Source organism: Bos indicus, chromosome 22, assembly GCF_029378745.1.
Source record: "Bos indicus isolate NIAB-ARS_2022 breed Sahiwal x Tharparkar chromosome 22, NIAB-ARS_B.indTharparkar_mat_pri_1.0, whole genome shotgun sequence".
NCBI lineage: Eukaryota > Metazoa > Chordata > Mammalia > Artiodactyla > Bovidae > Bos > Bos indicus.
Window position 1 is genome coordinate 54,524,176 of NC_091781.1, and position 21,385 is coordinate 54,545,560.

The following is a 21,385-nucleotide window of genomic DNA, read 5'->3' on the forward strand; positions in this document are numbered from 1 at the left end:
GGGTGCCTGGTGCACGTGTGCCAGCTAAGTCACTTCACTCATGTCTGACTCTCTGCGACCCCATGGACTGTAGCCCGCCAGGCTCCTCTCTCCAGGGGGATTCTCCAAGCAAGAATACTGGACCGGGTTGCCATGCCCTCCTCCAGGGGATCTTCCTGAACCAGGGATCGAACCCACATCTCTTACATTTCCTGCATCAGCAGGTGGGTTCTTTACCACTAGCGCCACCTGGGAAGCCCGTCTGGTGCATAGCAAGTGTTCAATATGTGGGAAGCATAAGAATGATTATTGTTCATGTAATATTTATATTATTAAAACAAGTACATAACTCCTGTTTCTCCTTAAAGCAAATTCCATCCTCTCCCTCCTCAGCCTCCTTTTGTGTCTCTGTCCCTTCCTGCCAGGAAAGGCTGAGCTCTGATGGCTGGAAGGTAGAGAGACAGAGGCAAGCTGGCACAGGTGGCCCAGATTGGCTAAGGAACCAGGAACCCCCTGAGGATGACCCTGGATCTGACCCCAATATGCAGGGAAGCTTTGGTGGAAGTTGGGGTCCCAATCCTCCCCTCCCTAAGGAGCCTCTTGGGGAACAAAGGAGTCAGCCCCCAAAAGCTGCATCCTGATCCCCTCAGGGATCCCCCTGGCCAAGGATCCCTGAGGACAGCAGGGAAGCTGGGGCTTTTGGACGGGCACTGTAGAAAGCACAGGGAGAAGGTAGCCTTATCAGCACACTGATGGCCCAGCATCTTGTCTCGGGGGATGTCAGCTTCCCCTGTGTGGTGACCCCAAATCTGTGCCCAGAAGCAACAAGATCAGCGAGAGACAGGTCTCAGATGCTTCGGGGGGACCTCTTGCAAGGGGAAACCAAGCTCTAGGCAGGATGGACTGAGAGGCAGCAAAGACCAATGAGATGATGAGGGAAGCAGGAAGAACGGGGACTGGGGGTTAGGAGGCCAGGGCTGGACCTGTCTTGCCCTCTGACTTGCTGTGCAACTGCCAGCAAGTCCCTTTCCCTCTCTGAGTCTCCCTTTCCTCACAACAACATCGTTTTCAACAACAACAATAACAATAACCACAGCGATGGTGGTGCTGGTGCTGGTGGTGGCTCCCAATTTTTGTATGAAGTACAGGATACACCTTTCATGTGTGAGGCATGATTTCAATCCTCACAGATACCCGCATGAAGTATATCCACTACAATCATCTCCACTTCACATATTGAAAAATGGGGGTCAGAGGGTCAAGAACTTCTCTACAGCTTGTCTGCAGACTCAGGATTCAATCCACGGCCTGTCTGGCTTGGAGTCTGGGGCCATGACCTAGATCATCTCCTCTGCAGTTGCGCCTGTGAAATGGGCAAGTAGCCTACAGGTCTCTTCATTTTCCTTCCAGCGCTGACCCTGTGGGCTCTGAAGGTGTGCCCCATGCTTGGGGAGTGTTGAGGGGCAGGCAGCGGAGATGCTCAGAGCTATGGGGCTGCATCTGCCATCTTGCTCGATCTTCACAACAGCCTTATGAGATCAGTCCTGCTCTCACATCCCCATTTTACAGGGTGGGAAACTGAGGCACTAGTAAACACGCACAGTCTCACAGGGACCTGGATTTGAACCTGGCTATCTCTCACGCTCTCGCTCGAGTCAGCTGTTCTCTGCAGGAAGGGTGCCCAGAGAGCTGAGTGAGGCCAGAGACCGACCCCTCGTGGCTCCTCATCGACTTCCAAAGGGTGTGCCTACCCTCCAGGCTCCCTCCGGGCCCAGGACTCACGGCTCGAGGTCCCTCCTCCACACTGAGTCGCCTTCATCCCAGCGCCCCCTGGCCCTGGAGACCCAGACCCTCGAGGGGCCCAGGCAGCGCAGGACTGTGGGCGGTGCTGGTGAACGCCCCACCCACACCTGGGCTGGAGATGGTGGAGAATCCCCAAGGGTCTCCCCTGCAGTGCTAGTGAATGCCCCACCCACACCTGGGCTGGAGATGGTGGAGAATCCCCAAGGGCCCCCCCTGCAGTGCTAGTGAACGCCCCACCCACACCTGGGCTGGAGATGGTGGAGAATCCCCAAGGGTCCCCCCCTGCATACCAGGCCAAGGACACAAACCCCTACCCTGACCTCTTGGCTTCAGCATGGATGGCCCCTGCTGCAGAAGTCTCCAGCCTGTGGTTACACCCTATGCGGTGGCCAGTCCAGCTGCCAGCAGGGCTGAGACCTGCCTTTCTGGTCTCGGGACCAGCGAGGAGCAGGCCAGGGTGAGGAGGGGCGGGGGAGCATGGCCGGCCTCCGCAGTGCCTGTGCTTGCCGAAACAGCGCCTCTGCCAAAAACAGTGGGGGTGATGGGCGCTTCTCTGTGGCCCCGGCTTCCTCCTGGGCCGCCGTTCACTTGAGGCTTCCAATCCTATCAGCAGCACGCTGGCTCCAGTCCTGTTATCTGGAAGTCCTTTTGTTCTGAGGACTCCCGGTACGACAAGCTGGTGTCGAGTGGCCCTGGGATCATGCGGAAAGGGTGGCCACCATCTGTGCATCTGGCCAGACCCTGGCCACAGAGACTGCCAATGAAGAGGCCACGTGAGTGTGAGCGCTGGGGAGAGGCCAGGTAGTGGGGAGGGCCTGGACCAAACAGCCCGGATCTTGCCTCCCCCAGGAAGCCTTTCTCGATTAAAGGGAAAAAAAGATGACACAGCCCCCCACTCATCCTGTCTCATGTCCCCACGATACTCCTTGCCTGTCCCATTATAATGTGCCCGATTCCCTTCTGTCTGTTGACAGAGAGCAGGAAGAAAACACGTGTGTTTCCTGATGGGCAGAGAGATAGACTTTCACCAGTGTCTCCGGAGAAGGAGCACTTCCACTCGAGTGCCTACCCAGCTCCTGTCATTCTCCCCTTCTCGTGCTGACAGTCTCCTTTATTTTAAACATTTCAGGTGTAAGGAACTCGCCCTTGACTCTGTTTTTCTCTTTTTATGTGAATTGATATTTTGCTGATCGCAACGGCTCCTATTTGACAAACAGTAGAACGTCTGTGTGGCAAACATATTATTTAGTCAACCCAGCGACTTCCTTTGCTTCCCAGGCTTTTGCTTTTTAAAACACAGGTTAAGTCGCACAGGTCCTAGACGAGCACTTCCCTGGCGCAGGGACCGAGGTGTTGGCAGTTCCCTCGGGCTGGCTCCTGGGTGGTGGTGTGAGTGTGCTTCCCTCTGCTGCCCCTTCGCTAAGGAGCCCTGGACCGCTGCCCGTGTCCGGTCCTTGAATCTCATTTTCCTGTTTTGTCTCTTGGCTTCAGCGCTGCACACTTCTAGCAGCAAACTCCTCCCCTGCAATGCAATGACTGACTGCACTCACAGCTTCCTAGCACTTCCTCTATTCCACAAGGGCTCAGCGCCCACTGTGGGTCAGGGACTAGGGATACACAGATAAACAGATGTGGGTTCTGCTCAGGGAGGGGATTCCCTGGTGGCTCAGTGGTAAAGAATCTGCCTGCAATTCAGGAGACCTGAGTTCGATCCCTGGGTCGAGAAGATCCCCTGAAGTAGGAAGTGGCAATCCACTCCAGTATTCTTGCCTGGGATATCTCATGGACAGAGGAGCCTGGTGGGTTACAGTCCATGGGGTCACAGAGAGTTGGACTCGACTGAGTGACTAAGTATGCATGCACACACAGGGAGCGAGGATGATGAAGACTCTGACGTGATCCATGTACTCAGAGAGGCTGGATCACTTCCTCTGGGTCACACAGCCAGCAGGGAATAAGGCATGAAAGTCAGACCTATTTGACTCTCAGGCCCAAGCAAGCTCTTTCCACTGCCCCCCACTCTTGGAGACTTTAGAGTCTAGCGAGAGAGCTCTAACTGAACAACCAAATAAAACACAACAGGATACCTTCTACCACAGAAGAGGCATATCTGAAGAGCTGCAGAGCATGAGAAGGAGAGTGACTGATTTCCATGGGGGATGGTTCCAGGAGAGGTGAAACGTGAGCAGGGTCTTCCATTCTCAAGCTTACGAAACCACATAACTCGTGTGGTTAAAACTGTAAAGTAAGAGCCACGATGCCCTGAGTGAGGAGTACTGGGTTTATTTATGTGTAAAATGCCTGAGAACGAGCTGCACGAACTGGGGGTCACCTCTGCTCTTGGCCACAGAACAGGTGGTGAGGTCCCTGTCCCTGGAGGTAATCAGCAAGACATTTTGAAAAGGTGCCAGTCACTGCATGGGGTTGTTGAGGAGTTCTTTGGTTCCTTCTAGTAATAAGATGTTACAAGTTTTATTCTTTCCTAGTGAAGGGAAGGCGGGTCCCTTTTTAGTTCTCCCACTGACCCTGGGGAAGGGTGCCCTCAACCCCAGGCACCCAAGGCTGAGAGCGGGCAATTGTTCCCACTGGGGCCACTGGGACCAGAGACCCACTGGGCAGCTGGTGACACTCCACGCCCTGAAATGTCCTCTCCCACCCAATTCTTTCAACCGTCTCAATGTGGAGGGCTTCTTACTCCCATTTTAAAGACATAAAACTGAGGTGGCAGAAATTTAAACACCTTGCTAAAGACTGCACGACTGGGACCTGAAACCACCATGGGAGAAGTGTGCAGCCTGGCAGTCCTCACCGTGCCCGCCTCCCCAGACAGAACCTGTGCTGAGTGGCCTCAGGGTGTGGAGTGCACGGCCCCAACCTCTTTGCTCCATCCCTGGCATTCCAGACTCTCGGACTGCCTGGCCAGGGGAAGACAAGTCACAAATTAGGAGAAAATACTTGCAATCATATGGATAACAAAGGATATATTCATAGACAATATATACTATAAAGAGGTGGCTTAGAAAGTAAAGAATCTGTCTGCAGTGCAGGAGACCCAGATTCAATCTCTGGGTCAGGAAGATCCCCAGAGAAAGGAATGGCTATCCACTCCAGCATTCTGGCCTGGGGAATTCCATGAACAGAGGAGCCTGGCGGGCTACACTCTATGGGGTCACAAAGAGTCTGACTCGACTGAGAGACTAATGCTTTCACTTTTCAGAAAACAAAGGAGGCATTCATAGAAAACATATACTATAAAGAACCCAATAAGACAATTCTGGTGTTTAGTTGCTAAGTCGTGTCCAACTCTTTGCGACCCCATGGACTGTAGCCTGTTAGGCTCCTCTGTCCATGGGGTGTTCCAGGCAAAAATACTGGAGTGGGTTGCCACTTCCTTCTCCAGGGGATCTTCCTGACCCAGGGATCGAACCCACATCTCCTGCATTGCAGGTAGATTCTTCACCACTGAGACACCTGGGAAGCCCATCCAATAAGACAAACAACCTAACAACAAAAGAGAGGCAAAAGACTTATAGAAACATTTTGAGTACTGTTACAGCCCTCGCGTGCACACGTTTTCACATATCACACGGCACTTCTGCACGCACTGTCCCCTGGCGCCAGCACTGCCCCTCAGACAGGAACTGCCATCCACCTCTGAAGAAGGGCTGACCTGCTTTGTAAACTAGCGTTAGTTCCTATGGCCTAAGACGTTGCTCTGGTGTGGAAAGTCTGCCAGTTGGATTTATTTATAGAGAAGGATGCCTGTAGTTTTTGCTTAAAAGAGGTTCCACTGGGACTGTTTGGGGGGTTGTTTCTGAGCAGACTTGGGGTAGACATTTCTCATGGATGTGATCTGACTTGATGACCCCTCCCTCTTGTTTCACTGCTCTCTGGATGCTCTTGTCAGCAGAGAGTGTGGTGGGATGTCTCCAAGATGACGTCAAGGAGCTGAGCCTGCCTGTGTTGGCTCGTCTCTGCTTCTGCAGGTGGGTCAGGCTCTGGGAAGCCCTCTGCTTTGGCCACTGAAGAGCCAGCGGGCTCTGAGGGGGGGGGACAGTCCAGCCCTTTGTGATTTCCCACGGCTCCTGGAGTGCCTGCCCCACTCCCCAACATGGCTGGGACTCTGGCCCAGCCAAGGCTTGGCCCCAGACTTGGAAATGCAGATGGAGCCAGGTTAGGTTGTAGGTGGTCAACGTCCCCCCAACTTACACTAAAAGCCTGGACTCTGGAGCTAGAACTCCTGGGTTCAAATCTTGGCTAGGGAAAGCTCTGTGCTTCAGTGTCTCCGTCTGTACGATGTGGATAAAGGTCGTGCCTGCCTTATAGGCTGTTGTGAAGACTAAATGATGAGAATTTTTTTTTTTTTTTTAATGAGGATCACTTTAAAAGTCTTTACTGAATTTGTTACAACCTTCCTTGTTTCTGTTTTATGCTTTGGTTTTTTTACCTCAAGGTATGTGTGACTTAGCTCCCCCAGTGAGGGATCAAACTCCCACCTCCTGAACTGGAAGGCGAGGTCTTAACCACTGGACCACTAGGGAAGTCCCCAGTTAGCACTTGTTAAAGCATTTAGAATAGGGCCTGGCATGTAGCCAGCACTGTATTAAGCAACTGCTCTCGTCATTGTTAGCATTGCTACTGTTATCATTTCACTCAGCCACCGTGGATGGAGGGCCATATGTATGGAGTCAGATGGACGGGGTTCAAATCCCAGCTTTGCCATTAACTCGCTGAGTGACCCTGGGCATTTCACTTAACTGCTCTGTGCCTTGGTCCCCTCCCTCTTCTGTGAAATGGAGATAATGAACATACATATATAACAGGCTGGTGGTGAGGATAAGAGGCTCAGACCAGTGCCTGGCTCACAGCAAGTGCCTGGTGAATCCTAGGTACTATTATTATCATCGATATCTGAGTTACCATGACTTCTGCCAGGTCAGGCCAGGCCCTCCACAGCTGCCCTGGGAGGAACTCATCATCACCTTGGACAGATCCACTAGCACTTGGGGCCCCCGCAGCCCCTCCTTGGATTCTCTCTGCCCACCCCCAGCACTCCAGACCTAGAACTTTGACCCAGCCCTTCCCAGCATGCTGCCACTCCCCAGTCCTCTCCTAGCTGCAGAGGGGTGTTTTCCTAACACTCATCAGATTGCTAGAGCCCTCCAACAGCTTAGCCACTGCATGTAGACTGCAATTTAAACTTCTCTTGGGGGTCCTCTAGGCCTGGCCCAAGGGCCCTGCTGAGGAGGTATCCCCTTGTCTGCAGAGTCTACTTGGGGGCCTCACTCACCCCTCCCCAGCACACTGTCTTCCTCATTCTTCCTTAGCTCCATCAGGGTCACTTGCCCCTTGCCCCCACCCTCATCTGCTCAGAACGCTCTCCCCAAACCTGCCCCCCTCACCACCCCTGTGCCTTGACCCAGACCTCTGCATGGCTGGCTGCTTCCACCATAGGGACCTCTGGCCAGAAGTCCCCTCCTTAGGGGCTGCCCAGCACTCCCACCCTGCTGCTCTGCTTTGTTTTATTCAGTGCTAGTCATGTCCAGAAGCCATCTTTTGTATTTATTTGCTCAACTGTATGAGGAGCGGGTCTCGTGTGTTTCATTCTCAAGGGTACCCCAAGGTGAATCAGAGCATAACAGAGACTGCACATAGAAGATGCTCAATAAACACTCATAAACAGATAAAGAGGTAGTTGAGCAAGCCCTGCCCCAAGCATCCTTTGTTGTTGTTGGGTCACTAAGTTGTGTCCAACTCTGCGACCCCATGGACTGCAGCATGCCAGGCTTCCCTGTCCTTCAAATTCCCAGAATTTGCTCAAACTCACGTCCACTGAGTCGGTGACGCCATCCAACCATCTCATCCTCTGTCGTTCCATTCTCCTCTTGCCCTCAGTCTTTCCTAGGTCTTTATCCCACATCAGGGTCTTTTCCAGTGAAGAGCTCATGCATCCTTGGTATTATGTAATAAAAGAGGTTGAGCCCCAGTGGTGAAAACACTAAATCTTTGCCAACCTTGTGAGCCTTGGAAGCTTTTCAACCCGTCTTGGGAAGAGGAGGAGGGGTGGGTGTCACCTCCTGTTCCCGTGGATGGCTCATAGATGGCTCTCCTCAACCTCCTTCTGCACCCACGCCTGTCAAAAGCTGCCGGGTTTAAACACCCATGTTTCTGTTCCGCATTATCGATTGTTTAATATTCAAGAGATGGCATTAAATAAATATGTGCACGATTATGTAATGTGTTTGGAAACAATCTGGTTGGTCCCAAAGTGCTTGGGCAAGAAACAGAACTTCAGTGAGGCGAGAGATCTGGGTGATCTCTGAGGGTTGAGGACAGAGGCACGTGGCCCATCTGCCTGTCTACCCCTTCCCCTGTTTGGGTCTGGACTTTCTCATCTTTCTTGGTGCAGGCAGGGTGGGGTAAGTAGGAAGTGAGCTCAGGATCTCTGAGTTGCACCCCAGAGCTCCCAACTCCTGGCTGGTAGTTACTTCTCTCTGGGTCTCAGTCTTCTCACCTGTGAAAGGGGCTGATGACACCTTCTGAGGTCAGAGGAGAAGCTGACTTGAGCTCTGGCTCAGGGGCTGTTCTTTCGGAAAGTAAGTTGGGTCCGATGCTCGTACCTGAGCAGCGTGACCTCTGGTCCCTGACAGGTGTGGGTCTCGGGGAACAAGCATGGACTTTGAGGTCCACAGGTATATAACGCAAGGCGGATCAAGCAAGGCATTAACAGAAGCCCAAAGAAAGGGATTTGGGAAAACAGAAGATGTGGTTAATCCCAGCTAGGAGCCAGAGAAACCTCACAGAGCTGCCATAGGGGCTGGCTCTGGAAGGCCGGATGGCACTGTGACCCTGGAGAGACAGCTGCCCATTAACTAACACGCACTAGACAACCAGGCATCTATTTATTCAACTGAGCACCTACTATCTTCCAGCTACTCTGCTAAGCACTCATCTCTGGATCATCTCTGCTTGACCTTGACAAGAAAGAAACGCTGCTGCCGCCCAGTTTCACTGACGAGGGACTCGAGACTCAGTTCTCTATGTGCAGGGATCCTGCCTTCCTTCCATGAGGCTTTCTCATTCTGCTCTCCATTCAAACGCAAAGACGTGAGGGGGAGGTTCCCACACCTGCACCGTGGTGCATAAATAATTCACGCGTCCCCACCAGAGCGGAAGAGGGAAGGCGGCTGCTGTCGACCACTGCTTTCCTGCTTAGCGGACCCCCATCAGCACCCCTACACCAGTGCTATCCTCCCAGGTCTCCCCCACCCCCAGCTCCCACAAAACCCCAGTCTCCAACTCACCACTCCACGTCTTCTGGTTAAATGAAAGGCGTCAGGGTTTGGAAAATGGGGCCCATGTCTTGCCGCCTCTGGGGACTGGGTGACGAAGTTCAGCTCTGGAAAAGGGGAGAAGGCATCGGTTAGGGGCAGGTGACCCCACAGGGACTCAAGTCAGGAAGGAGCGGGAAGGGAACAGTGGTGGGGCGTGTCCCTATGTGTCGGCACTGGGCTAGCGCCAGGGTCAGGGGGTTGGAGCTGGGAGAGAAGCAGGAGGACTCTGCCCCTGCCTTCTCCATCAGGACTTGCTTGGGTGGGCTTCACCCTCTCCCAGGTCCCATCTCAGGGGAACCAGTCTACCCGCCAGGAGAGTGTTAGGGTGAGGTCTCCCTGTCCTCTGTCTGATGGCTGGTGTGGCCTGCGAGGGCAGAGGAAGTGAGGCAGAGTGGTCATAGGCCTGTGCTCAGAAGGACAGAGGCCCTGGGGCTGGTGGCCGGACTTTTCCAAGCCTCTGTTCCCCATCTGCAGGACAGAGATAATAATACCTATTTCTATGTGCATTCATGGCGATGTGTGTGAGCAGTTTTATCACATGTGCAGTGTTATGTAAGCACAGTCACAATCCAGATACGGAACTGTTCTGTCACCATAAGCTTCCTTGGGCCGCCCCACTGAAGCCACCCCACCCACCCGCACCCCTTGTTGTTCAGTTGCTGAGTCGTCTCCGACTTTTTGCCACCCCATGGACTGCAGTCCTGGAGTTTGCTCAAATTCAAGTCCACTGAGTAGGTGATACTGTCTAACCGTCCCATCCTCTGTCATCCCCTTCTCCTTTTGCCTTCAGTCTTTTCCAGCATCAGGGTCTTTGCCAATGAATTGACTCCTAACACCAGGTGGTCAGAGTGTTGCAGCTTCAGCTTCGGCACGGAGCCACCAGGGAAGCCCCTGCACCCTCAACTCCTGGCAGTCATGAATCTCCATAATATTGTTTCTTCAAAGATGGCTATAAATGATATCATGCTATATGTGACCTTCTGGGATGGCTTTTTCATGCAGCTCAGTTCTGTGGAGGTTCATCAGGTTGTTGTATGCGTAGCCAGTTCAGTGCTTTTTAGGTGAGTACCACTGCATGATGTGGGGGGATCACGGGTAGCTTAATCAACCATTAAAGGACATCTGGGTTACTTCCAGTTTTTGATTAATATGAGTAAAGCTGCTATAAACCTTTGTGTACAGAGTTTTTGTGTGAACATAAGTTTACATTTATTTGGCATGAATGCTCAATAGGACAATTAATTATTGGGTCATACAGTAGTTCTATATTTAGGTTTTTTTTGTTTGTTTGTTTTAAAGAGACTTTCAAACTCTTTTTTAGGGTGATTGTACCATTTTACATTCCCATCTACAATGTACGAGTGATCCAGTTTTTCTGCAGTTGGTGTGATCACTTTTTATTTTAGCTGTTCTGATAGGTGTGTAATAATGTCTCACCGTGGTTTTAATTTGCCTCTCTTTGATGGCTAATGATGTTGAACATCTTTTCATGTGCTTGTTTTCCATCTGTATATTCTCTTCATAGAAATGTCTCTCTACGACTTTTATCCATTTTATAATTGGATTTTTTTAATGGTTGAATTTGGAGAGTATTTTTTATACTTATTAGATATCAGTACTTTGTTAGATTTTGTGGTTTGCAAATATTTTCTCCCAGTCTTTAGCTTTTCTTCATCTTCTTAACAAGTTTTTTTGTTTGTTTTTGCAGATCGTGAGCTTTTAACTTCGTGAAGTCCCAATTATCTTTTTTTTTTTTTTTTTTTATGGGTCATGCTTTGGTGTCAAGTTTAATAATTATTTAGTCTTAGATCCTGGAGATTTTCCTCTTACATTTTTCCCCTAAAAGTTTTATAGTTTTACATTTTATATTTAAGACTATGATCCATTCTGAGTTACTTTTGTATAAGGTGAGAGACTTAGATAGGATTTTTCTCTTTTTTTTTTTGCCTGCTGCTGCTGCTGCTGAAGTCACTTCCGTCGTGTCTGACCCTGATGTCCAATTGCTTCAGCATCACTTGTTGAAAAAGTTATTATCTTTCCTCCATTGAATTGCTTTTGTATCTTTGTCAAAAATCAGTTGGGCTTATTTGCATGTGTCTTATCTCTCAATCTTCTATTCCCTCATTGACCTACATGTCATCTCTCTGTTGATACAATAAAGTCTTGATTTCTATATAATAAATCTTGAAATCAGGTAGACAGACTCTTCTTACTCTTCTTTTTCAAAATTGTTTCAGCTATTCCAACTTCTCTGCTGTTCCACATAAGTTTTAGAATAATCTTTTCTACATCTATAAAAATTTTGTTGGGATCTTAATAGGAATTGCAGAGACTAACATTTTTACTGTGGTGAGGCTTCCAATCCATGAACACATATGTCACTTCATTTATCTATATCTTCTTTGATTTCTTTCATCAGATTTTTTAAAAAAACTATTTCTCAGCATACAAATCTTGTATGTTTTGTTAAATTTACACCTAATTATCTCCCTTCTGAGTTATTGTAAATGGCACTGCATTTTTAATCATGGTACACCCACGTTCCCTGCTAGTATACAGAAATACAATAGATTTCTGTAGGTTTATCTAGTACCCTGTGACCTTCCTGAAATCACTCATTAGCTCCAGGAGGTTTTTCTTATTTTCCCTTTGATAGATTCTTTGGGATTTTTCTTGCAGACAATGAAGTTATCTACAAATGGGGACAATTTATTTCTTCCTGTCCAACTTGTATTCCTTTTCTTGTCTTGTCTTACTGCATTGGCTAAAATTTACAGCACTATTTGAATATAAGTGGTGAGAGCTGACATCCTTGCCTTATTCTGTTTTAGGAAAAGTCATTCAGTCTTTAACCATTAAGATAATATTAGCCTAGTTTTTTGCAGATGTTCTTTATCACATTGAGCAAAATCCCTTCTATTCCTATGTTTCTGAGCATTATACCATGAGTGGCTGCTGAATGTTATCAAATGCATTAGTGGATATACTGCATGGTTTTTCTTTAGACCATTAGCCTGGTAGATTATGTTAAATGATTTTTTATTTTTGAAAGAAATACTTTTATTTTACATACTTTTGTTAAGATACTTAAAATCCATGTGTTAAATTTAGGAATATTCAACATTGATAAACTGGTACAAAGTAACATGTCACTGATCTTTGCTGTAACCCAAGAACAAGTTCATTTGTATGAAGTAAGCAAACATAATTTAGAAAATTCCTTTGGGAAATTATTTAACATGAAACTTTGTCTCTGAGTTTAATACATAGGAAGGTGGTGAAGGTGAAAGTTGCTTAGTCGTGTCCAACTCTTTTGCGACCCCATGGACTATATAGTCCATGGAATTCTCCAGGCCGGAATACTGGAGTGGGTAGCCTTTCCCTTCTCCTGGGGATCTTCCCAACCCAGGGACTGAACCCAGGTCTCCTGCATTGCAGGGCAATTCTTTACCAGCTGAGACATAAGGTAAGCCCTTATTACATAGGAAGCCACTCAGTTCAGTTCAGTCGCTCAGTCATGTCTGATTCTTTGCCATCCCATGAACCGCAGCATGCCAGGCCTCCCTGTCCATCACCAACTCCCGGAGTCCACCCAAACCCATGTCCATTGAGTCAATGATGCCACCCAACCATCTTATCCTCTGTCATCCCTTTCTCCTCCTGCCCTCAATCTTTCCCAGCATCAGGGTCTTTTCCAATGAGTCAGCTCTTCACATCAGGTGGCCAAAGTAGTGGAGTTTCAGCCTCAACATCAGTCCTTCCAATGAACACCCAGGACTGATCTCCTTTAGGATGGACTGGTTGGATTTCCTTGCAGTCCAAGGGACTCTCAAGAGTCTTCACCACAGTTAAAAAGCATCAATTCTTCGGCACTCAGATTTCTTTATAGTCCAACTCTCACATCTGTATATGACCACTGGAAAAACCATAGCCTTGACTAGACGGACCTTTGTTGGCAAACTAATGTCTCTGCTTTTGAATATGCTATCTAGGTTGGTCATAACTTTCCTTCCAAGGAGTAAGTGTCTTTTAATTTCATTGCTGCAATCGCCATCTGCAGTGATTTTGGAGCCCAGAAAACAAAAGTCAACCATTGTTTCCCCATCTATCTGCCATGAAGTGATGGGACTAGATGCTATGATCTTCGTTTTCTGAATGTTGAGCTTTAAGCCAGCTTTTTCACTCTCCACTTTCACTTTCATCGAGAGGCTCTTTAGTTCTTCTTCACTTTCTGCCATAAGGGTGGTGTCATCTGCATATCTGAGGCTATTGATATTTCTCCCGGCAATCTTGATTCCAGCTTGTGCTTCCTCCAGCCCAGCATTTCTCATGATATACTCTGCATAGAAGTTAAATAAGCAGGGTGACAATATACAGCCTTGATGTACTCCTTTTCCTATTTGGAACCAGTGTGTTGTTCCATGTCCAGTTCTAACTGTTGCTTTCTGACCTGCATACAGGTTTCTCAAAAGGCAGGTCAGGTGGTCTGGTATTCCCATCTCTTTCAGAATTTTCCACAGTTTATTGTGAGCCACACAGTCAAAGGCTTTGGCATAGTCAATAAAGCAGAAATAGATGTTTTTCTGGAATTCCCTTGCTTTTTCGACGATCCAGTGGATGCCTGCAATTTGATCTCTGGTTTCTCTGCCTTTTCTAAAACCAGCTTGAACATCTGGAAGTTCACGGTTCACATATTGCTGCAGCCTGGCTTGGAGAATTTTAAGCATTACTTTACTAGCGTGTGAGATGAGTGCAATTGTGCGGTAGTTTGAGCATTCTTTGGCATTGCCTTTCTTTGGGATTGGAATGAAAACTGACCTTTTCCAGTCCTGTGGCCACTGCTGAGTTTTCCAACTTTGCTGGCATATTGAGTGCAGCACTTTCACAGCATCATCTTTCAGGATTTGAAATAGCTCAACTGGAATTCCATCACCTCCATTAGCTTTGTTCGTAGTGATGCTTCCTAAGGCCTACTTGACTTCACATTCCAGGATGTCTGGCTCTAGGTCAGTGATCACACTATCGTGATAATCTTGGTTGTGAAGATCTTTTTTGTACAGTTCTTCTGTGTATTCTTGCCACCTATTCTTAATATCTTCTGCTTCTGTTAGGTCCCTACCACTTCTGTCCTTTATTGAGCCCATTTTTGCATGAAATATTCCCTTGGCATCTCTAATTTTCTTGAAGAGATCTCTAGTCTTTCCAATTCTATTGCTTTCCTCTATTTCTTTGCATTGATCACTGAAGAAGGCTTTCTTATCTCTCCTTGCTATTCTTTGGAACTCTGCATTCAAATAGATATATCTTTCCTTTTCTCCTTTGCTTTTCACTTCCCTTCTTTTCACAGCTATTTGTAAGGCCTCCTCAGACAGACATTTTGCTTTTTTGCATTTCTTTTTCTTGGGGATGGTCTTGATTCCTGTCTCCTGTACTATGTCACGAACCTCCATCCATAGTTCATCAGGCACTCTATCTATCAGATCTAGTCCCTTAAATCTATTTCTCACTTCCACTGTATAATCATAAGGGATTTGATTTAGGTCATATCTGAATGGTCTAGTGGTTTTCCCTACTTTCTTCAATTTCAGTCTGAATTTGGCAATAAGGAGTTCATGATCTGAGCCACAGTCAGCTCCCGGTCTTGTTTTTGCTGACTGTATAGAGCCTCTCCATCTTTGGCTGCAAAGAATATAATCAATCTGATTTCAGTGTTGACCATTTGGTGATGTCCATGTGTAGAATCTTCTCTTGTGTTGTTGGAAGAGGGTGTTTGCTATGACCAATGCATTCTCTTGGCAAAACTCTATTAGCCTTTGCCCTGCTTCATTCCAAATTCCAAGGCCAAATTTGCCTGTTACTCCAGGTGTTTATTGACTTCCTACTTTGCATTCCAGTCCCCTATAATGAAAAGGACATCTTCTTTGGGTGTTTGTTCTAGAAGGTCTTGTAGGTGTTCATGGAACTGTTCAACTTCAGCTTCTTCAGCGTTACTGGTTGGAGCATAGACTTGGATTACTGTGATATTGAATGGTTTGCCTTGGAAACGAACAGAGATCATTCTATCGTTTTTGAGATTGCAACCAAGTACTGCATTTCAGACTCTTTTGTTGACCATGATGGCTACTCCATTTCTTCTAAGGGATTCCTGCCCACAGTAGTAGATATAATGGTCATCTGAGTTAAATTCACCCATTCCAATCCATCTTAGTTCACTGATTCCTAGAATGTCAATGTTCCCTCTTGTCATCTCCTGTTTGATCACTTCCAATTTGCCTTGATTCATGGACCTAACATTCCAGGTTCCTATGCAATATTGCTCTTTACAGCATCGAATCTTGCTTCTATCACCAGTCCCATTCACAACTGGGTGTTGTTTTTGCTTTGGCTCCATCCCTTCGTTCTTTCTGGAGTTATTTCTGCACTGATCTCCAGTAGCATATTGGGCACCTACTGACCTGGGGAGTTCATCTTTCAGTGTCCTATCTTTTTGTCTTTTCATACTGTTCATGGGGTTCTCAAGGCAAGAATACTGAAGTGGTTTGCCATTCCCTTCTCCAGTGGACCACATTCTGTCAGACCTCTCCACCATGACCTGTCCATCTTGGGTGGCCCCACATGGCATGGCTTAGTTTCACTGAGTTAGACAAGCCTGTGGTCCATGTGATCAGATTGGCTAGTTGTCCATGACTGTGGTTTCAGTCTGTCTGCCCCCTGATCCCCTCTCTCAGTGCCTACTGTATTACCTGAGTTTCTCTTACTTCGGATGTGGGGTCTCTCTTCATGGCTGCTCCAGCAAAGCACAGCCGTGAAGAGGAAAGCCATTACATAATCAGTAACACATATCAGATATACTTAATACTAGCAAAGTAGATTCAGTTACTGTTTGAGATTTAAATTCTAAACACAGAGGTGTAGCTGGGAGTTAATTGATTTATAAATGTTGAGCCAACTTTGCATTCCTGGAATAAACCCTACTTGGTCATGATGCATAATTGCTTTTACATATACCACTGAATTTTATTTGCTAAAGTTTCATTAAAGATTTTCACATCTACATTGATGAGGAATGTTGGACCCTAGTCTTTTGTGTGTGTGTGTGTGTGTTGTATTTTGTTTTTCTGGTTTTGATATCAGGGTCATTCTAGCTTCAAAAAATGAATTGAAAGGGTTCCTTCTTCTGCTACTTACTGGAAGATGCTGTGTAGAACTGGTGTTCATTTTTAAAGCATTTGGTAAAATTCTCCAGTGAAGCTATCTGAGGTTTTCTTTTTAGGATATTTAAAATTTAAAAATTCAAATTCCGCAATAATTATAGTGCTACTCAAATTATCTGTTTCATATTGGGTAAATTGTAGTTTTCATTTTTTGAGAAATTGGTTCATCTCATTTAGGTTGTCAAAGTCCTGTGCACAGAGTTATTCACAATATTCCCTTACCCTCCAATTGTATATCTGCAATCACATTTCATTTTCAATTTTGCTAATTTCTCTCTTTCCCTCTCTTTTTTGCCTGTTAAGTCTTGCTAAAGTTTTGTCAATGTTATTGATATTTTCAAAGATACAAGTCTTCAGTTTCACTGATTTTCCTCTATTCATCTTCTGTTTTCAATTTTATTGATTTCTGCTCTTATCTCTATTATTTCCTTCCTCCTTCTTGATTTGGGTTTATTTGGCTTTTCCTTTTCTAGCTTGTCAAGATGGGAACTTAAATCATTGATTTCAGGCTTTTCTCTTTGCTGACTATGCATCTAGTACTATAAACTTCCCTCTCAGCACCACTTAGGTATGTCACACACATTTTGATATGTGATATTTTAATTTTATTTTTTATTAGCTCTGGCTGCACAGCATGTGGGATCTCAGTTTCCTGACCAGGGACCAAACCTGTGCCCCCTGCATTGGATGCAGAGTTTTAACCACTGGACTGCCAGTGAAGTCTCCTGTGATACTTTTATTTTAATTCAGTTCAAAATAGTTTAAAAATTTCAAATTATACTTTATCATTGACTCATGGATTATTTACATGTGCATTATTTAACTTCCAAGTAGTTGGGAGATTTTTCTGTTTTCTTTCTGTTACTGATTTCCAGCTTGATTTTATTGCAGTTGGAGAACACATCCTTTGGATACAAATTCTAATTTTGCTGAGGTTTGTTTTATGTCCCAGCATATGGTCTATATGTTGTATGTTCTGTGGACACTGAAAATAATGAGTTCTATAAATGTTGCTTTGATCCTGTTGGTTGATGATGTTGTTGAGTTCTATATCCTTGCTCTGGTATTCTGTCTAATTGCTCTGTCCATTATTGAGAGAGAGGTGTTGAAGTCTCCAGCTATAACTGTGGTCAGTTTCATCAGTTTTTTTTCTTCACATATTTTACAGCTCCGTTGTTTAGTGCATATATATTTAGAATTGCTGTATCTTCTTGGGGGTTGGACTCTTTATCATTATATAATATTTCTTCCCAACTCTAGTACTTTTCTTTGCTCTGAGGTCTACAGTATCTGATTTTTAAATAGTTACTCCTACTTTCATTTGATTAATGTTGGTATGATATATATTTCGTTTATTCTTTTACTTCCAACCTGCCTCTGTGTGTGTATGTGTCCACATGGGTGCTCAGTTGTGTATGACTCTTTGAGACCCCATAGACTGCAGCCTGCCAGAATCCTCTGTCCATGGAATTTTCCAGGCGAGAATACTGGAGCAGGTTTCCATTTCCTACTCTAGAGCAGCTTCCTGACCCAGGGATCAAACACACGTCTCTTGCATCTCTTGCATTGGCAGGCAGATTCTTTACCACTAGCACCACCTGGGAAACTCCCCTCAACCTGTCTGTGTCTTTATATTTGAAGTGAGTTTTTTATAGATAGTATATAGTCAGGTCATGATTTTCAAACCACTTTGTCAATATCTGTCTTTTAATTGGTGTACTTAAACGGTTGACATTTCATATCATTATTGATGTGCCAAGTTTAAGTCTACAATTTTAACTTTTGCTTATTTGTTCTTTCGACATACACTTAAAACCACATCAGAAAGTGTGACAATTTTTGTTTTAGTCATCGAATATAATTTAGAAAAGCCGAGAAGGGAAAAAAGAGCCAATTGCATTTACCCACATTTTTGCTTACCATAATCTTTTTTCTTTCCTGATATTCAAAGGTTCCCTTTTTATTGTTTCCTTTCTGTTTGGAAACCCTCTTTCTGCATTCTTTTAGGGTGGGTCTTCTGGCAACAAATTCTCTGTTTTTCTTCATTCTGAGAATGTCTTGACTTCCCCTTCATTCTTGAAGAATATTTCCCCTGGATATCAGGTTCTGAATGGACAGTTCTTCCCTTTCAGCATTTGAAAACTGTCGTGTCACTTCCTCCTGGCCCTGTGGCTTCTGATGAGAAAGTCATTGTCATTTGAATTGTTTCCCCCTTACAGAGGAGGTGTCATTTCTCTCTCACTGCGTTTAAGATTTTTTCTTGTTGTTCTGTTTTTCGTTTCAGAAGTTTAACTATTTTGTATCTTGGTGTGGATTTTAATGAGTTTATTCTCTTTGGAGTTTTGCTCAGCTTCACAAACCTGTAGATTCATGTTATTTGCCAAATCTGGGACATTTTCAGCCACTATTTCTTCAAGTATTTTTTTTTTTTTCAGTTCCATTTCCTCTCTTGTTTGCTTCCAGTAGTCGAATGACACAAATATTAGATCTTTTGTTATAGCCTCACAAGTCTCTGAGGCTGTGTTTTTCATTTCTCTTGTGTCTATTTTCTCTTGGTTATTCAGATTAGGTAATTCAGATTATTTCTATTGTCCTATATTCCCATTTAGTGATTCTCTCCTGTGTCCCCTCCAGCCCTCAATTAAGCACATCCAGTGATTTTTTTCTTTTAAATTTCAGTTTTCATATTTTTCAGTTCTAAAATTTCCCTTCAGTTCTTCTCTATCTTTATTTTTCTTTGCTGATACACTGTATTTTTTTTTTTTCCATTTGTTTCAAGTGTGTTCCTAGTTGTTCCTTGGAGCATTTTTATGATGACTGCTTTAAAATCTTTGTCAGTTAATTCCAACATTTCTGTCATATTGGTGTTGGCTTCTATTGATTGTCTTTTTTTTTTTCATTCAGTTTGAGATCTTCCTCATTCTTGTTATAAGTGAATTTCTATTGATACCTGGGCATTTGGGGCATTATTATTCTATTGATACTTGGGCATCCAGACTCTGGGATCTCATTTAAACTTTGTGTTTTAGCTGGCTTCCTCTGATACTACTCCAGCTGAGAAAGGGGAAATCAAGCTCCCCATCAGGCCCCCATTGATACCTCCATGGCTGAAAGGGGTAGGTCTGCCTTGTTACAGCTCCCAGTGTGGTCTCTCCACCAGCACGACAGGGACTGGGGTGAGGTCTTGTTACCACCCAGTGGGGAAGGAAAGTCTTGGATCCCTACCTGGCCTTCTCTGACACCACCCCCGTGGAGCGCTTGAGATGCTTCTTTACAGTCTGGTGAAGGGGGAAGTCTAATCTCCCCACTGGATCTGTGCTGGTGTGGGTGGAGCCTCAGTGCTTTCTGTGGTGTTTGGTTAGAGCAGAGCAGTTTTTGTTGGTAAGTATCTGTTCTGCCGGGGCTTTCCAGGTGGCGCTAGTGGTAAAAGAACCTGCCTACCAATGCAGGAGACTGAAGAGACACAAGTTCAATCCCTAGGTCTGGAAGATCCCCTGGAGGGTGGCATGGGAACCCACTCCAGTATTCTTCCCTGAAAAATCCCATTGAGAGAGGAGCCTGGAGGGCTACAGTCCACAGGGTAACAGAGCTGGATGCAACTGAAGTGACTTTGCACACATGCACATCTGTTCTGCTAGGCTACCCTTTTCTTGCCTTTTCAGCTAAAGAAGCCAGGTTTCTGTCAGGGCGCTTTTGTTTGTTTCTTTGTTTTTTTTTGCCTGCCCATTAGCATTTCCTCATTTCTAGCTTCTTCAGCTCCAACTCTGGGCTGTATGAGGCAAAAAGAAACTCCTCATTCACCAGGATCTCATCACTATGCTGTTTCTTGGGTCCCCAGGTCCCAAGAAGCAGGTCTGCCTTCTCTCTATCTCTTAGAGTTTTCTTGTGTTTAATTTATATAAATGTCTAGGGTTCTCAGTTGTGCCTAGGGACAAGTACCTCTATTCCACTGTCCAAGAAGCAGAAGCCTACCTGAGCCCTCTTAACAAGTGCTTTTAGCTCTCTGGAGTTTTCCAGGACCACCTCTATCTTCTTAACACGGCTAAACAGATCAGATATTCTAAGATGCCCATTATTTTCCATGGACTCCCAGCTTTCTACCTGACCCAGGTGAACGCCTACGTGTCCAGTCAGGGACAAGAAGAACTCTAGGCTTTTAGGAGGCCTTTTCTTTCAAAGCTGTAGGTGGCAATGGGTGACTTGGAACAGAGCCCCAAAGATGGTTGTTAAAACTAGAAATCCAGTTGAGTAATCTGTTTCAGGGTCTCCAGGTCCAACCTTATGAGGTCTTTCCAGGGGAATGCAGGAATCTGGGCAGTGTCAGTAACCAAAAACTACTTAAGCCAGGGTGTTAAAGTTCATAACTTTGTCTCATTCCCCACCATGGCTGGCTCCTCCCTCCAGGACTGTGTATTACCTTTTACAAGAGGCTCTCAAGTCTGCACCTGATTTCCTTCTCTACCCAGCTCTGGGAGGCAGCAAGCACCCACCACCCTTGATGTCCTAAGTGCCTGGCTTTCAGAGGTCAGGGACCTACCCAAGACCGCTTAGTTCCATACTGACAGAGCCAGGCTCACACCCAGGTCTTGTGACTCTGGCACCAAGGTCATTTTCCAGGCCCCAAATCTTCTCTGTATTTTTTCATCTAAGTCAAAATGGTTCCCAAAGTATGGTTCACATGCCCGAGGGTTCCCCCAAGATTCTTACAGAGGGTGCTGAGAGATCAAAACCATCTTCCGAGTAACACTTAGATCTTATTTACCACCTTCACTGGATTGCACTTCTGGTGCAAAGGCAGGAGTGAGTAAAACTGCTGGTGCCCTAGCAGGAATCCAGGGAGTGGCACCAAATTGTACCAGTCATCATTGTATTCCTCATCACCACATGTGGGCAGTAAAAAATGCCAGCTTCATCCTGGAATGTCCGAGATGAAGCGGTAAAAATGACTAACTTTATTAACTCTTGCAAGAACACGGAAAGGGAAGTATTTGCATAAGCCCTTACATTGTAACTCAAGTATGACGTCTGCTGGAGGAGAGGCTCTCGTGTGAGCAT

At 45.9% G+C, this 21,385-nt stretch overlaps 1 protein-coding gene across 11 annotated transcripts in view; it reads right to left on the bottom strand.

Annotated features, from left to right (window-relative positions):
* The window catches only part of ATP2B2 (ATPase plasma membrane Ca2+ transporting 2), a 378,716-nt gene that overhangs the window by 197,130 nt on the left and 160,201 nt on the right, over positions 1-21,385 (bottom strand). For all 11 annotated transcript variants that reach the window (XM_070776843.1, XM_070776841.1, XM_070776840.1 and 8 more), the window contains one exon: positions 9,087-9,181. The gene's annotated coding sequence lies outside the window, so the exon portion shown is untranslated. The remainder of the gene's footprint in view (positions 1-9,086; positions 9,182-21,385) is intronic.